Below are 15,069 nucleotides of genomic sequence, written 5' to 3'. Positions count from 1 at the left end.
GAGAAGAGACATTTATATTCTTCCACCCAAGGGCAAAGAGATTGCAGGAAATTTGGTGAGTGTCCCCTAAGGAATCATAGGTACGGATTAGAGAATTGATATATTTATTTACTTCAGTGCAGTAGGATTCTCTTATGGAACAAATGTCCAATATCAATATTTATAATATGATATATATGACTTGGCATATGAAGATGTTATTTTTCATATGCTTAAACAAATACTTCTCCAAACTTTGAAGTTTATTTTTAACTAGATTACTTTTCCTGAATTCCTATCCAATTTTTTACTTTTTATCTTTGATGGTCATTTAGAGTGAATATGTATGAGTCCCTTGCACTTAGAGAAATTGCTCTCTCTTTCTCTCCTTTTGAATTACCAGAACTGATTCTGTTATATAAAAATCTACTTTAAAATTTCTCAGTACTATTCTTTGTTATGATTTATTTTTGACTTATTGTCTCTCCCCAAATGTGCCTTTCATAAGAAATCTGTAAAAAATATTTTGTGTAATTACATTTCATGTTTATAGATATGGCACTTTGATTTAGGGTCTCGATTTGGATCTATCATCTTTTCAATGACAAACACAGCCACCAAGATATCAGAATATTGCTTCAAAAAGTAAGTCAACCTGCCTATTACGGGTGTGCAATTCAGCAAAAACCCATGCCATTTTCGTATCTGGGTTTTGGCTGCTTCCCAAATTCAGAAGGAGTTTCTGTTTTCATGCCAGAAAGATTTGTTCCTTGGTACCAATGGGGAAACTTTAGTTAGCCAGAATGGATGAGTAACTTACTCTTTACATTGCAATATTCATTCTATGAAGGAAAGAAAGATCCCCACAGGGTCTTTCTTCTTTATGTCAATTGTGAGATAAATAAAAAATAAAGAAAAAAAAGGGGGGTGTTTTGTTCTGTAATTAAATAAATGTCCAACTGTAACTCATAAAAATTGCTGTGAGTTTGGAGTTCCTGTTGGGTACAAAGTTGTTATACAATGGAACTACTCATATTTTAAAGTATATGAAGTTGTTTTGAAGCAAAGATGGAGCTACAACCTGTCTAAGACAGCTTCTACATGTATTACCTTTATAGTCCGGTGATATCCAAATTGCCCTTATGACTTTTTTCATTCTGTAAAGATATGTTTTTCTGACCTCACATAAGGAATTCTCCTTCTGGTTGTAGAGCATTAAAAAGAAACTTCAGTTGAATGGTCACTGGGTATGTTACACACCCATTTTTGACTTTACTTAAAGATCTTATATTTTCATTTATGGCATCAGTGCATCATAGATTTTGTAATCTTAGAAGACAGAACTATTAATTTGATGGAGACTTTTATGGTAGTTCATTTCCTGTGGTCTAGTGGCACATCACTTTGAGAACTTGGAAAAGAAGCCACAATGACTTATCAAATAACATGGCTCCTTCACACTCTGGTATCTCAGTGCTCCAGAGTTTGTTGTGCTCCCTTGTCCATCAAATTCATCCATCTTTTTCCCTTAAGCACAGAAAATCCATTAAGAAGAAAAGACAATAAAAACCCTATTGATTAGTTACCTTCTGAGCTATCCATCTGGAAGAACCCTGGGATCTCATTCCCTCAAAACAAGCATGGCATTAATGCCTGCTGTTGAGCATAAAAACCAATGCATTCCACTGTAAAAAAAAACAACAACTGAATAGCCACTAAATTTCACGTTAAGGACAAAATATTGTAACAAAGTTGGATCTCCCTGCTTGGATGAAACATCTGATGAAGCAAAAAAATAATATTGGTAACACTAGCAAAATATCTTGATTCAAAATACATAAAATCATATCACAAACGGGAACTGAATAAATGATAGTATTTAGCTCTTAAAGGGAGAATATACTGCTTCTTTGTCCCAGATTTAGTAGCTCCCTCCTTTGATACATAACTAAAACCATCCCTTTTTCCTTTTTAGAAGTTCTTCCATTTTCTCCAACTAACTGGGGACTTCTGGTCAAAGAATAGTGGATGTGGCTATGTATGCTGTCAGATGTTGTACTATAGATTGAATAAAGATTGTTGAGCTTGAAATCTTCCTCATTATTTCATGATTTTTTAAATTAATCCTAATAAAGGTTTTACATTTAAATTAGATTTGGGTCCTTCCCCTCTGTCCCTTTAATGAATAAATATACATACATACATACTTATTTATTTATTTATTTATTGGCTAAACCCCATTTTCAAATTTTAGCTACAACACATCAATTGAACCAGATGTTGAATTCAAATTCGACATTATTAAATTCCATTTCTCCACTGGGTCTACACTAGCTGAAGCTAGCAATGAATTTGAGGCTTTGTTTCTGTTTTAAAAATTGTATTTATAGCTAGCTCTAGATATCTCACGGGGAACCTGAAGTTGATGAAGAAACTCTACACATAGCGTTCAATATTGTCAAGACCATGAAATAAGACTTGCCACCCAATTTCACCTTAAGCAAAATTTTACTCTGAGTTCAAAGCTCAGGAGACATGGATGAGAAATTGCATGGAAGTAAAAATTTCTCAGAAGAATTGAACATATATCCATACTTTGTCTTGCCCTCACCAAGCAATATCTTTTATGGAATTTATTTATATATATTATACCTTTTAACTTACACTTCCACTAGAAAAAAATAGCACTTAAGGTGGCCAACGGACTAAGACTGAAAACAATTTAAACTGTAAAAAGTTAGAAAACCTTTTTAAAAAGCTTAATCAAACAGATTGAAAAAGCCAGATTCTCAAAGTGATGAGAACAATAATTGATCAAAGATTCAAGAGGAAGTCATTCTATGAACTAGAAGCAACATAAGACAAAGTCCTTTTCTGTGAGCCAACATTAAGTCTCTCATAAGATTTGTATACTCCAACATATTCACTTGCAATAGGCAATTTCTTAAGGTGCATCTACACTTCAGGATTGATACAACAGATGAGACCATTGCCTGTGTTTAAAAGGATGGGTGGACAATAAAATTCTAAAAGAAATCAAAGGGGGACCAATAATCTCATCCATTGATTGCTGGAAAAATGGCAAGGTAAATTACCAATAAATAAAGTAGATAGGGTTTTTAGACAATAAAAAGAAACAGTTATTTGGTAAAGTGATAACAAAGTTTAAACAAAGTGGAAGAGACCTTCTAAACCCAGATGGGACAATTAAGGAATGGGAGAAGATAAAGGACAATTGTGGCCAGTGTAATTGACTTCCTTGGAATTGATTGACACAAAGGATTATGAATTAGAGGGGGGAAAGAAGGTCCAGAAACAGATTTCGACCAGATTTTAAAGTGGAAATTAGAAAAAGAGAAAGGCCTGATGGGTTTTATATAAAAGAAATTAGTTGAAAAACAATATAAATTGAAACAATCATTGGCTGAGATATGAGTCAGACATTGAATACTGTATCAATTCATTTAAAAAAATCAAGTATATAAGGATTAGAGAAACACAAAGGAAAATACTGACTAAATGGTATAGAACCCCAATTCAGTTAGACCATATAACTAAATCAATCACAAAATTGTGTTGGCACAGATGTGTAGAAATTGGCTCCTATATGCATATGTGGTGGAAATGTGTCAAAGTACAAAAATTCTATAACAAGGTAAAGAAGGAAATGGAAGAATTAATAGGACATAAATTGGTATTGAATAATAAAGAATTCTTCACCCAGAAACTAGACAAGAACAAAAACATTAAGGATTGAGGGGAAATTATAAAATAAATAATGGTTGCCGCCCAAGCAACTGTGGCCTTGGGTTGAAAAGAGCAAAGAAAGTGGGAAGTTATGGATATGGATATCTATCTGACTTTATGCTCCAGGATTACATCCTTGAAAGACCGAATCAAGAAGAACTGGGATCTGAAATTCTGAATATTGATAGATAAAGTCAAAGGAAAAGGAACTGAACCATTCTCTTTATGATTGATCAATTAAAATAATATCTGAAGGAAAGAAAGTACTGTTCCCAGACGGTGGGGGGGGGGGGGGGGGAAGAGGTGAAATATCGATAGACACAAGTGGGTGATAAAGGTGGATTCAGCAAGGTTAAGAATATTAAGAAAATAACATTCAATACATATATTGAAACGGTGATGGATCTTGATATTTTTCTACCTATGTTTACAATAATAAAAAAAGAATGTTGCCTTAAAAAGGGATTAATACAGTTTGATACAACTTTCGCTGTCATGTCTCAATGCTATGGAACCATGGCAGATGTCATTTGGTGAGGAACCTAAACTCTTTGGTAGAGAAAACTGAAGACCTTGTAAAACTAAAAGTCGCATCATTTAATGGCACCAAGCCATGGCGGTTAAAGTGGTGGCAAACTGTATTAATTCTACAGTTCAGATCCATCCTTAAATGCCAGCTCAAAACTGTGAAAGGTTTTAAAGTTCAAAACTAACACTTTGAATTGGTATTGCAAAGCAATTGGCAACCAGGTACAGGTCTTACAGTAAACAAGTAATATGATCTTGATGCAGTACACTACTTAGTAGCCTAGAGCTGAATTTTGGATCAATTTCCAATAAAGGGCATTAATTGCTCCCTGTGCTTTCCACAGCATTAATATCACCTTGGCAAATTTGACCAGACAGGAAGGTCAAGGTTTCGGCAAACAAGCAGTAGCCCTCATACCTCCATCCACTCTGTCCATGTGTTTAAATCTGCAAGCTAAAAATAGTTATTTATTTACTTTACATGTTTTCTTTCTCACAGTAGAACCAAGACAATTGACAAGACACAAGACAGCTGAAAGGTGATATAGTAAAAAAGAGTTGAAACAATTAAACAAGCTGTAATTATTAAAATTGCATAATTTCAAATAGATTAAAGCATTTAAAACTAAGAAGCTATGCCACATCGACAAAGGGAAAACTGCACACACATTAGAATATCAGCTTCTCAGACTATTAATATAATACATAGCTCAACTAAGGTTTTGGCAGTACAACTGACAAATAAAGCAGGAATCTCCACAAGAGCACTAAAGACACCACTGACATTCACCATAGGATGTATATATATAATTAATGCAGGTTGACACCATTTTAAAAGACATGGCTCAGTGCTATGAGATCCTGGGGTTTGAAGTTCGGTGATGCACCAAGACTCTGGCAGAAAAGGCCAAATATCTCACAAAACTACAAATGCCAGTATCCCCAGCATTGAGCCTTGGCAGTTAATATAGTGCCAAATTGCTATAATTATGTAGTGTGAACACTGCCAAAAATGAATGAAGTGGAAATCTGTCAATGACAATGGACACATGACTTCTCCACCTTCATATAACCAATTCCTGCAAAAAAAAAGGGAACTCAAAATCAAGAGTATGCCCTGACATCCTATGAAACAAAATTGGTGGTGTAGCTATGGAGAGATTAAAATGAAGATACTGCCCCCCAAATAAGAATATGTACTAGTTCCAGTTATCAACTTTGCTGTCCCTGTGAGGTCTACCAATGTCATACATGTTCTCACGAACACTATTTCAAAATCTCTGGCTTCAAAAACAGGACGTTTTGTCCCATGTTTGTACGTTTATCATCCTGAGTGGGGCTCTTTGTTAGTCTTTAATCAGCAAATAATTTACTCTGAAGTAATCTGATGTCAATACATTAAATGCGGCTAATGGAACTTTGATAAAAGGCTCCTATACGAGATCCTGCCGCTAAGTGAATTTTCATAATTCAACAAGATAGGAAAGCAATTGCATTGAAAAGCTAAGATAACAGCAGGAATAGATAAAGTGGCATGGGTTGAAACAAAAAAGAAGCAGGAAGGACAGATTTGCTTCATACCAAGTTAACAGTCTCTTTCAGATTGTCCTAGGGACATTTTTCTTGTGGTGAATATTTTTATAAAATATTAGCTCAGGCAATGCCTCGGTTATGTCATCATGACAATAGGATGACATTGTGAAATCATGACCCATAGACTTTTAAAAGCAACCGTAAAAGAGGACATCTATGGAAGTGGTTTGGAGAAAGATCAAAACCTTCTGGCTAAGCATCCAAAACACCCCTCCCTAAATAGCAAATCCAGGATTCCATTGGATGCTATTTTGTCCAAAAGACCCCAAAATAGGAAATAGGACCTACTCGCTTATGTAATTAGAGCATTTTACCCACAGTACTACCACAATTATAGCACAGTGCAATGACCATGTTGGCTAAGGGATTTGGAGAGATGTATTTCAAAAAAGTGATTTTTTCAAGATCTGGTAGAGATTATGGATTATGTTATGATTATGTTATGATTATGTTATGTTATGTTAGAGATTATATTATGGATGAGAACTTTTTTGTGCTTTTGTTTGGTTGGTTGGTTGACTGTCTCGCTTGAACCTTCTTGGGACAATTTACATGTACAGGGGGAAACACATTTAATTTAAGTGTTTTAATAAAAATCAAGAACAAGGTAAAGTGTAATGCTAACCATTTTTCGTCAGGTCAGATATTGCAAAAACTAGTATAAACACTGAGCTCTGCCATAATGAATTGGACTCTTTTACTATGTTTTCAGGAAGAACAATGAATGTACCTTGGTCCCAAAGGATCCCATAAAATTCCAGCAATTTGGAGAAGAGAATGCTATATTACCTTTTAATTCTGTTTAACATTGCTTGTGTTTCCCCAAACCCTTCTTTGCTTTTAACTTTTAAGATATCTACATTATTTATAAGAATCTCTTTAGGATGTAATGAGTTTCAAGGGGTTGTATCAAGATGGTGGTTATTAAAAACACACAAATCCATCTCAAACTTGATTATCTGTGATCGGAATGAAAAACAGATGGTAACTTAATTCTTCTACAGTTTTGGATTAATTATCAAGAACCATGTGCTCCCTTTTCTCGAAATAACATGCCAGGAATGATACATGCAGAGAACCCAACGACCACAACTTCTGTATGAGCTTTTGTGGAATAGTCAGCATAACTTCTGTTGAAATAAACTATTATACTGCAGATAGGATTGGTGGACTGTTAGGATAAGTGTATAAATGTGATATTAATGATAACACTGTATTAAAACATCATTTATATAATAAATTATGGATATATTCTTATATCCATAAAAATCTGTAGGTAATTTTTCAATGATAGGTTTTTTCAGATTTTCCACAGGCACACCACTGCTTGATTTTCATTCTTCTCATCCTTGGACCAAGACAATAAACCAATCCCATTGCTAACCTGTCCAACATTTCCCGTGAATAATTTAATAAGGACTAAAAGAATGCTATACACAATGTATGAGTCCCTTCTGCATCCCCATTCAAGTTGGACCTGTGAACAGATCAGTGCCAATAATGAAGCAATTCATAGGCAAATGCAATATAATAAGATGCTCTGATAGCTCAGATTAGCATTTAAAAAAATAAAAATAGACATAGGAGTCTAATACAGATAGTATACATATATATGGGGAAAGCTTCTTCCATACCTGGTATTTAAACTATCACTAAAAGCCAATTTGTCTCCTTCATGCAATAAAATCCCTAATTTGGTTTTAAATAATAATGAAAATCATCACGAACACCAGGCAAGGCATCCTGCTTCCCCGCCAGACAGAGGGGGCAGCAGGGCAAATCTGTCACCCTGCATGCTGCTCCTGTGGCAACACTTTCCCCAATACATGGAGGAAGCATTGCCATCTTGGCAAGGACCCATGCTGGCTCCAATGTTGGGAGAGAAGACACTTCCACCCCGGTTAGAGTTGGGGCCTCTGCCAGATGTCACATAATGTTGTGTGATGGCCGGCGTGGGGCTCTGTCCCCAAAACAGGGTGGATGCATCCTAGGAAGCTAAAATTGCCCTGTCTGATGAGGCCCATCGTTGAAACCATGTTTTTGAGTGTGTATCTGTGGGAATATGTTCCAAGCCCCTCCATGGATACATAAAACTGCAGATAATAGCAAATCCTATATTTTATCTTTATTTGGGTCAGGAGCAAGCTATAGAATTACACTGGAAGTCCTGGGGAGGCTCAGAAACATTTATGATGGTGGAGAATATCTTTGAAGACAAGGTAGATTAAACTGTGGATACTGAATCCATGGATTTTCTCCATCTTTGTTCTGCTTCTCTGGGCAAAAGTTGTCTTATATTTCTGTCATAAAACACAGAAAAAGTCTTATTTCCATGTACACCGTGGGGACTAAGAATGGATGAATTTAAAGTGGAAAATCCACCAGAGACATTGAATTGTGGTTACACTGCATTTTTAATTTTTTTTCCTACTGCTTTTAAATTTGAATAATACACTGGCCTTGGTGCGCTCTGTTCCCTGCCTAGCTTTAACAACTTGCCAACAATGCAGTCTGACTAACAAGATCAGAAACAACTTTATTGCGATTTTACTGGCCCCATGTGCCATTTTTACTCTTTATTTTATTACTATTGCACTTCTGCCTGAGACAGTAAAAGAATGGGAGGCCTACATTCACTTTTATCCTGCTATTCAGCAGATGCTAAAAGGATGCTCAAAAAGATTGCTTCCTATTACCAAGCATCTATATAATCCATCAAAATGGAGGTTAGACTGCAGACCATGCTCCTCTTAATAAACTGGAGAACATTCTATAAATCCAAGTTCACCTTCTCTCATGGTAACAGGGACAAGGCCATTATTGCCAGTTACTAGCAACTTAAGTCAGTTTTGTAGGAAAATGTCTTGAAACTGCACAGAGTCTCTTAGGTTAAACACAGTTAGGATGTTGAACAGTGTTGTCAATTGAAATTGAAGTAGAAAATCTAGAAGTACTATAGTACACACAAGCAGCTTCAGACAAATTGTGGCAGATGGGGCTTTCTCTAAACTTCAACTCACCGAATCCCCTGGCTGGTTAGCTCAGATGATGGATGAAGTATTCTGGAAGCTGCATTCAAAAAAATACCTTTCCTAAACTCTGAAAGTTTTATTATATATTGAACTTAATCTCGCACAGAATAAAGCTCACGAAAGCTCCATCCAGCTCTACCCAATGATCAACTCATGCAAACGGACACTTTATAGGTGCACAGTTAACAATCCCTGGTATTAAAAGAAGGACATGTCAGCAGAACTCTGAGATCAACACAAGGACTGTGTTGGGAAAGCATTTATATTCCTTTGTGTCTGTGTTTCTTCCAGTCACTTGTCAATTTATGGTGATCCCATTAATTTCATCAAGTTTTCTTAGCAAGGAATATCCAGCGGTGGTTTTGCCAGTTCCTTTTTCTGAAATATTGCTTATCACACCTGGTATTTGTTGGCAGTCTCCCTTCACAGTACTATCCAGGTCTGACCTGCTAAGCTTCACATGTAGGAATTCTTTCACAGTGGGTCACTGTATGTCATGTGTGTCCTGTGGCCACATTCATACTCAATATATAGGAAAGAAAATGCAGGCCTAGATCATAGATGCAACATTGGAGAGAGGAGCAGCTTATTCAATAATGTATGGGTACAGCTATATGCCTGAAGCCATTTAAGATTTCCAGGTTAAAATCAATACAAGAATAAGTCCAGTAGTGTTGGCTTTAGGCTTGAAAGTACTATCAGGAGACGATAAAACAGTAATACCCAGAATAAAAATGTAAAATAAATCTCAGCAATGGAATCTCCTCAGTAGTTTTACAGTGCTTCAAATAACCTGTGAAATCCAAGGTGTTGAAGCTTATCCTAAAACTAGTCCCAAACCTTAGGAGAACTCTTTCCAAATTTTGGACTAAATTCTGGAGTTGATTTACCATTCCCTTGATAGCAGATCCCCTTGAAAAAGAAGTCCTAGTCACATCAGGAAGTTAGTGGCTTAATGCTATGGAATTCTTGGATGGGTCATTTTGTGAGATATTTATCCCTCTCTGTCCAAATGCTCTGATGCTGCAACAAACTATAAATCCTAGGCTTCCATAGGATGGAGTCATGGCAATTAAAGTGGTGTCAATCTGCTATAATTCTGCAGAGTGGATGGACCCCTAGGTCAGCACTTTCCAAAGTGTTTGGATCATGTAACCCTTCAGAATGTATTTATTTTCTGTGGAAACCTAACTCTATTTCTGATTTTTTAAAAATCAGAATATATTTTCTGATTCAAAATACATTTTCCAATTTCCTATATAGCATCTAGTTTGGGAGTAAAATTTACGCTTGATATTTTGCTAATAATATCACAACATTTCAAAAGTTATTAATCTTAAAAGCTGTAGAAGAAAGACGTGGAATCAACGAGAAAAATCAACTGTGTGAATCACTCTTTTTCAAATGGCAAACAAAATGTCATCGGGAATAAATCACAAATACTCCACCCCTTCCTCACATTTTCACTTTGTGAATTATGTACAGGTAAATGCACATAAATATATTCCATACAGTGGGAGAAATGTGGACAAGGATGGCAAAAGAAAGTAAACATTTTAGGAAAAAATGGGCCAAATTAATCACAAATTACCATGAGAAAAGAAAAAAGGACAGTACTCCCCAAATTACAAACAAGATAGGCTCGATAGGTTTGTTATTATGTTGAATGTGTATGTAAGTCAGAACAGGTACATTTTGTAAGTGTAACTCCAGCCAAAAATATATAGAGATTAGGTTTGGATAGCATAAGAATGAGTTAACATCCCCGTGGTGTTTGTTTTGCTCTCTGAGCCCATTCAGAAGATTTCACTGTATTTTCTGTTCCTGTGATAATTGGATTTTTTAAAATGGTTTGGTGTGGAAACAAGGATTGGTGAGAAAGCTTCAGTGAAGGCACCTTTTCCCCATGAAAACTCTTTCAGGAGTCAATTTCCCTTCCAAGGGGTAGATTTCTCTCACTGTTGTCTCACCCCTGTTCTTATCTATGAGTCATTTGTAAGTCAGATGTTTGTAACTCAAGGACTTGCCTGGAATAATCTCAAATAACAGGCAAGAAAGAAAATGAGAGACTTTCCCATCCTTATAGTGCTTATACAAATAGTCAGTTGTTTTAGGTTGTTTCATTCAAACACAACGTCAACCATATTTGTGAAGATTGCTGAATGCCATTGCTTCATCACATTTGCACTTCAACAGTGTAATCCCTACTATATTCTTTGATGTGAATTACTGCTCTTTATCAACAAAGAATTTATGTCAAAATTGCAAAAGAAATCTAAAAAGGATTTCAAGTGTTTAGAGGGCAGAAAACATGGCCATTCTCTTAGGAACACCCCCCACTACCACCACCAAAAATATTTTTGGGCTTCCCCAAGGACTCCCCCAAGGAAGGGGCAACTACATTGCACTGTACTCACTATTTAATATTCTTGCAATTAAGCAGAAGGAGACATTAGCACTCAGACTGATTTGAATCATAATAAGACAAGAAGTTCTAAATTATTTCCAGCACACCAAAATGGTTTCTCTAATAATAATAATAATAATAATAATAATAATAATAATAATAATAATAATAATTCTGAATCCAGACTGACAAAGTTCTGGAACACAACACACCAGACATCACAATTGTGTGTGGGGGGGGGAGGTTTGAATCATTGATGTTGCCATCCCAGGTGACAGTCGCATTGACGAAAAACAACAGGAAAAACTCAGCCGCTATCAAGACCTCAAGATTGAACTTCAAAGACTCTGGCAGAAACCAGTACAGGTGATCCCGGTGGTGATCGGCACATTGGGTACCGTGCCAAAAGATCTCAGATGGCATTTGGAAACAATAGACATTGACAAAATTGCGATCTGCCAACTGCAAAAGGCCACTCTACTGGGATCTGCGCACATCATCTGAAAATACATCACACAGTCCTAGACGCTTGGGAAGTGTTCAACTTGTGATTTTGTGATACAACATCCAACATATTTATCTTGCTTGCTGTGTCATACTATTATTATTATTATTATTATTATTATTATTATTATTATTATTATTTTATTCTTATATCCCGCCCCATCTCCCCGGAGGGACTCGGGGTGGCTTACATGGGGCCATGCCCAGACACGACAGCACAAATCAGATAAAACATTAAACCAAGCAGTAAAACTTCAACATGATTAAAAACAGTCATAAAAGTCAATATACACAATAATATAAAAATCCCGATTTGGGTCAAAAGATCCAGGCCAAGGTGCAAAGCAATATCAAGTTATCAGGGAGGGATAATTATACAGCAGGTGTAATACTTAAAGTGCTGAATGGATCCTAAAAACAATCCAGAGGGTCTACTGCTTAATAGGTAAATAACATGATCCCACAAGGATCAGTCAACGAAGGCCTTCTGGAATAGCCAAGTTTTCAGGCTCTTCCTGAAAGAAAGTAGGGTAGGGGCCTGCCTAATCTCCCTGGGGAGCGAGTTCCACAGCCGGGGGGCCACGGCGGAGAAGGCCCTCTCCCTCGTCCCCACCAACCGCAACTGCGAAGTTGGTGGAAGCGAGAGGAGGGCCTCCCCCGACGAGCGAAGAGGTCGTGCGGGTTCATAGGGGGAAATGCGGTCTCGAAGGTAGGTGGGTCCCAAACTGTTTAGGGCTTTGTAGGTGATAACCTGCACCTTGAATTGGGCTCATAAAATAAATGGCAGCCAATGGAGCTCTTTAAACAGCGGCGTTGAGCGCGCCCTGTAATCTGCCCCAGTTAGAAACCTGGCTGCCGATCGTTGTACTAGTTGTAGTTTCTGAACCGTCTTCAAATATAATAATATATTAATAATAAAAATATTATTATTATTATTATTAATATCCTGTCACCATCTCCCAGAGGGACTCGGAGCGGCTCACAAAACACTCAAGGTGTGACACAAAATACAAAATACAAGTGCAAAACAAAACATAAGCAATAAACAGTCAACACAACATCATAAATTTACAGTTTCCCCTGGTAAAAACAATAAAATACAACAATTACTGTAGATAAAACAGCAGTATTCAACCTCAAAATTGTAAAGTGCTAAAAATAGTCTAAAGGTCTTCATATATAAGAGAGTCTAAACATGATCAAAGGCTTGTCGGAAAAGCCAGGTCTTTAATTGTGTGCGGAAGATTTGGAAGGTAGGTGCTAGCCTGATCTCCCTTGGGAGGGAATTCCAAACCCGGGGGGCCACCACCGAGAAGGCCCTTTCTCTCATCCCCACCAACTACACTTGAGACGGAGGTGGGACCAAGAGTAAGGCCTCCCCGGTAGATCTGAAAGCCTGTGTCGGTTCATAAAAAGAGATATGGTCTTGAAGATAGGCTGGACCCGAAGCGTGAAGGGCTTTATAGGTTATAACCTGCACGTTGAACCTGTACTAATTCTATGGCATAACAATATTGGGGAAAGCCACATCATTGTATGATAAGTCTGAGCCAATTTATACATCTGTGAGATCTATTGGTGCATCACAGAATGTATCCCACACTTTACTTCAGCAATCCTTTTGGGTAGAGATCAGCAGAGGTCAAAAACCTGTCCTTCAGTGAAGCTTGCCTGCCATTAATGAGCAAAATCCTTGACATGCTTCAGGGAAAATCTAGTAGACCACAATGCACAAACCTCCTATTGTCAATTATAATAATAATACTGTGTTGAGAACTTATAAAAAAATCCAGAAGTCCATCTGGAGGTGATGGGTGTGAGAAGCCATCAAGTATCCTTACCACTTTTAACATCTATAAATTAATCTTAAAGATATGACTTTACAGCATCACATGCTTTACAAATTGGCTTGGCTACCTAACTTACAACTTAAAAGTTTATTTCACAAATGTCCACTAGAATATTTAGTTGAAAAAGATGTGAGAAGAGGAGGGAAGATGCCAATGTCTGGGGTCATTAGCATTAGCAACAGAAAAAGGAACAAGAGGACCATAACAATCTGTCTCCTCTCTGTCTATTCAAAATTCATTCAAAAGCCTCTTTCAAAAGATTTCGGTGGCATAATCCTCCAGAAGGCATTGATATGTTTCATTATGACAGTCTCTGGCAGCTCATCATTTCTGCTCAGGATGTGATCTTCCCCTTCCAGCCACTGAACTAATTTGTTTCCTTCTATAGCTTTTAGATTCTCCAGCCTCTGGCCTTGTTCTTTTCAGTCTTGCTTCTCAAAAGGCAACAAAGCAAACAAAACTTTACATTTTGGGAACTATATTCTGGACTAAGTTTTTCATTTGGATGAGGGGAATGACTATTGTCAATTTATCAGGGTATTGGTTAAAATTCATTTCAGTGAAAATCACATTGGATTATTCAGGAATATCTCTACTGAAATCACTGGAAGAAGTGCAAAATAAATAATTTGATAATCATACTAAGCAAAGTCCATCTCTTTCTCTACCTCAGTGGTTCTCAACCTGTGGGTCCCTAGATGTTTTGTCCTTCAACTCCCAGAAATCCTAACAGCTGGTAAACTGGCTGGGATTTCGGGGAGTTGTAGGCCAAAACACCTGGGGACCCACAGATTGAGAACCATTGCTCTACCTGGAGAGAGAAAAAACAGAAAGTTGTTCATGGGCCATAGATAAAGTTATAATTTCTCTTTAAATGATCTTAGTGTACTAACTGTTTATTACTCTTAGGGTGCATCCAGATTGATTACAAAGATCAGAAGGTCGTATTTTGTTCTTTCCAATTTTATTTGGACATCATTGCATGTTTGTTTATCCCAGAATATTTTCTCCCAGCTCCCAGGATGATTAGAGACTTTTATACTAGCTCTCTAGGTCAGTTTGTTTTATACTCACCATTATAAACATTGGAAAGAATAAAAACAAAATCTGGGCCATTCAATCAGGTTGGAGCATCAACTGTCACTGAAGAAGGATGCAGATTAGAGGCTAATCCACTACAAACTTTTAAACCAGCGGTTCCCAACATTTGGGCCTCCAGGTATTTTGGACTTTAGCTCCCACAGTTCCTAACAGCTGGTAAGCTGGCTGGGATTTCTGGGAGTTGAAATCCAAAACACCTGGGGACCCAAAGGTTGGGAACCATTGTTTTAAACAGATAACCACATCTGTGCCAGATTCCACTTTTTACTGCACCACTTCAATCTACCCAGTATTGTTATTACAACTGGAATAGAACAACTTATTTTTC

Source organism: Anolis carolinensis, chromosome 5 (genome assembly GCF_035594765.1).
Source record: "Anolis carolinensis isolate JA03-04 chromosome 5, rAnoCar3.1.pri, whole genome shotgun sequence".
NCBI lineage: Eukaryota > Metazoa > Chordata > Lepidosauria > Squamata > Dactyloidae > Anolis > Anolis carolinensis.
This window is presented reverse-complemented; position numbering follows the sequence as displayed.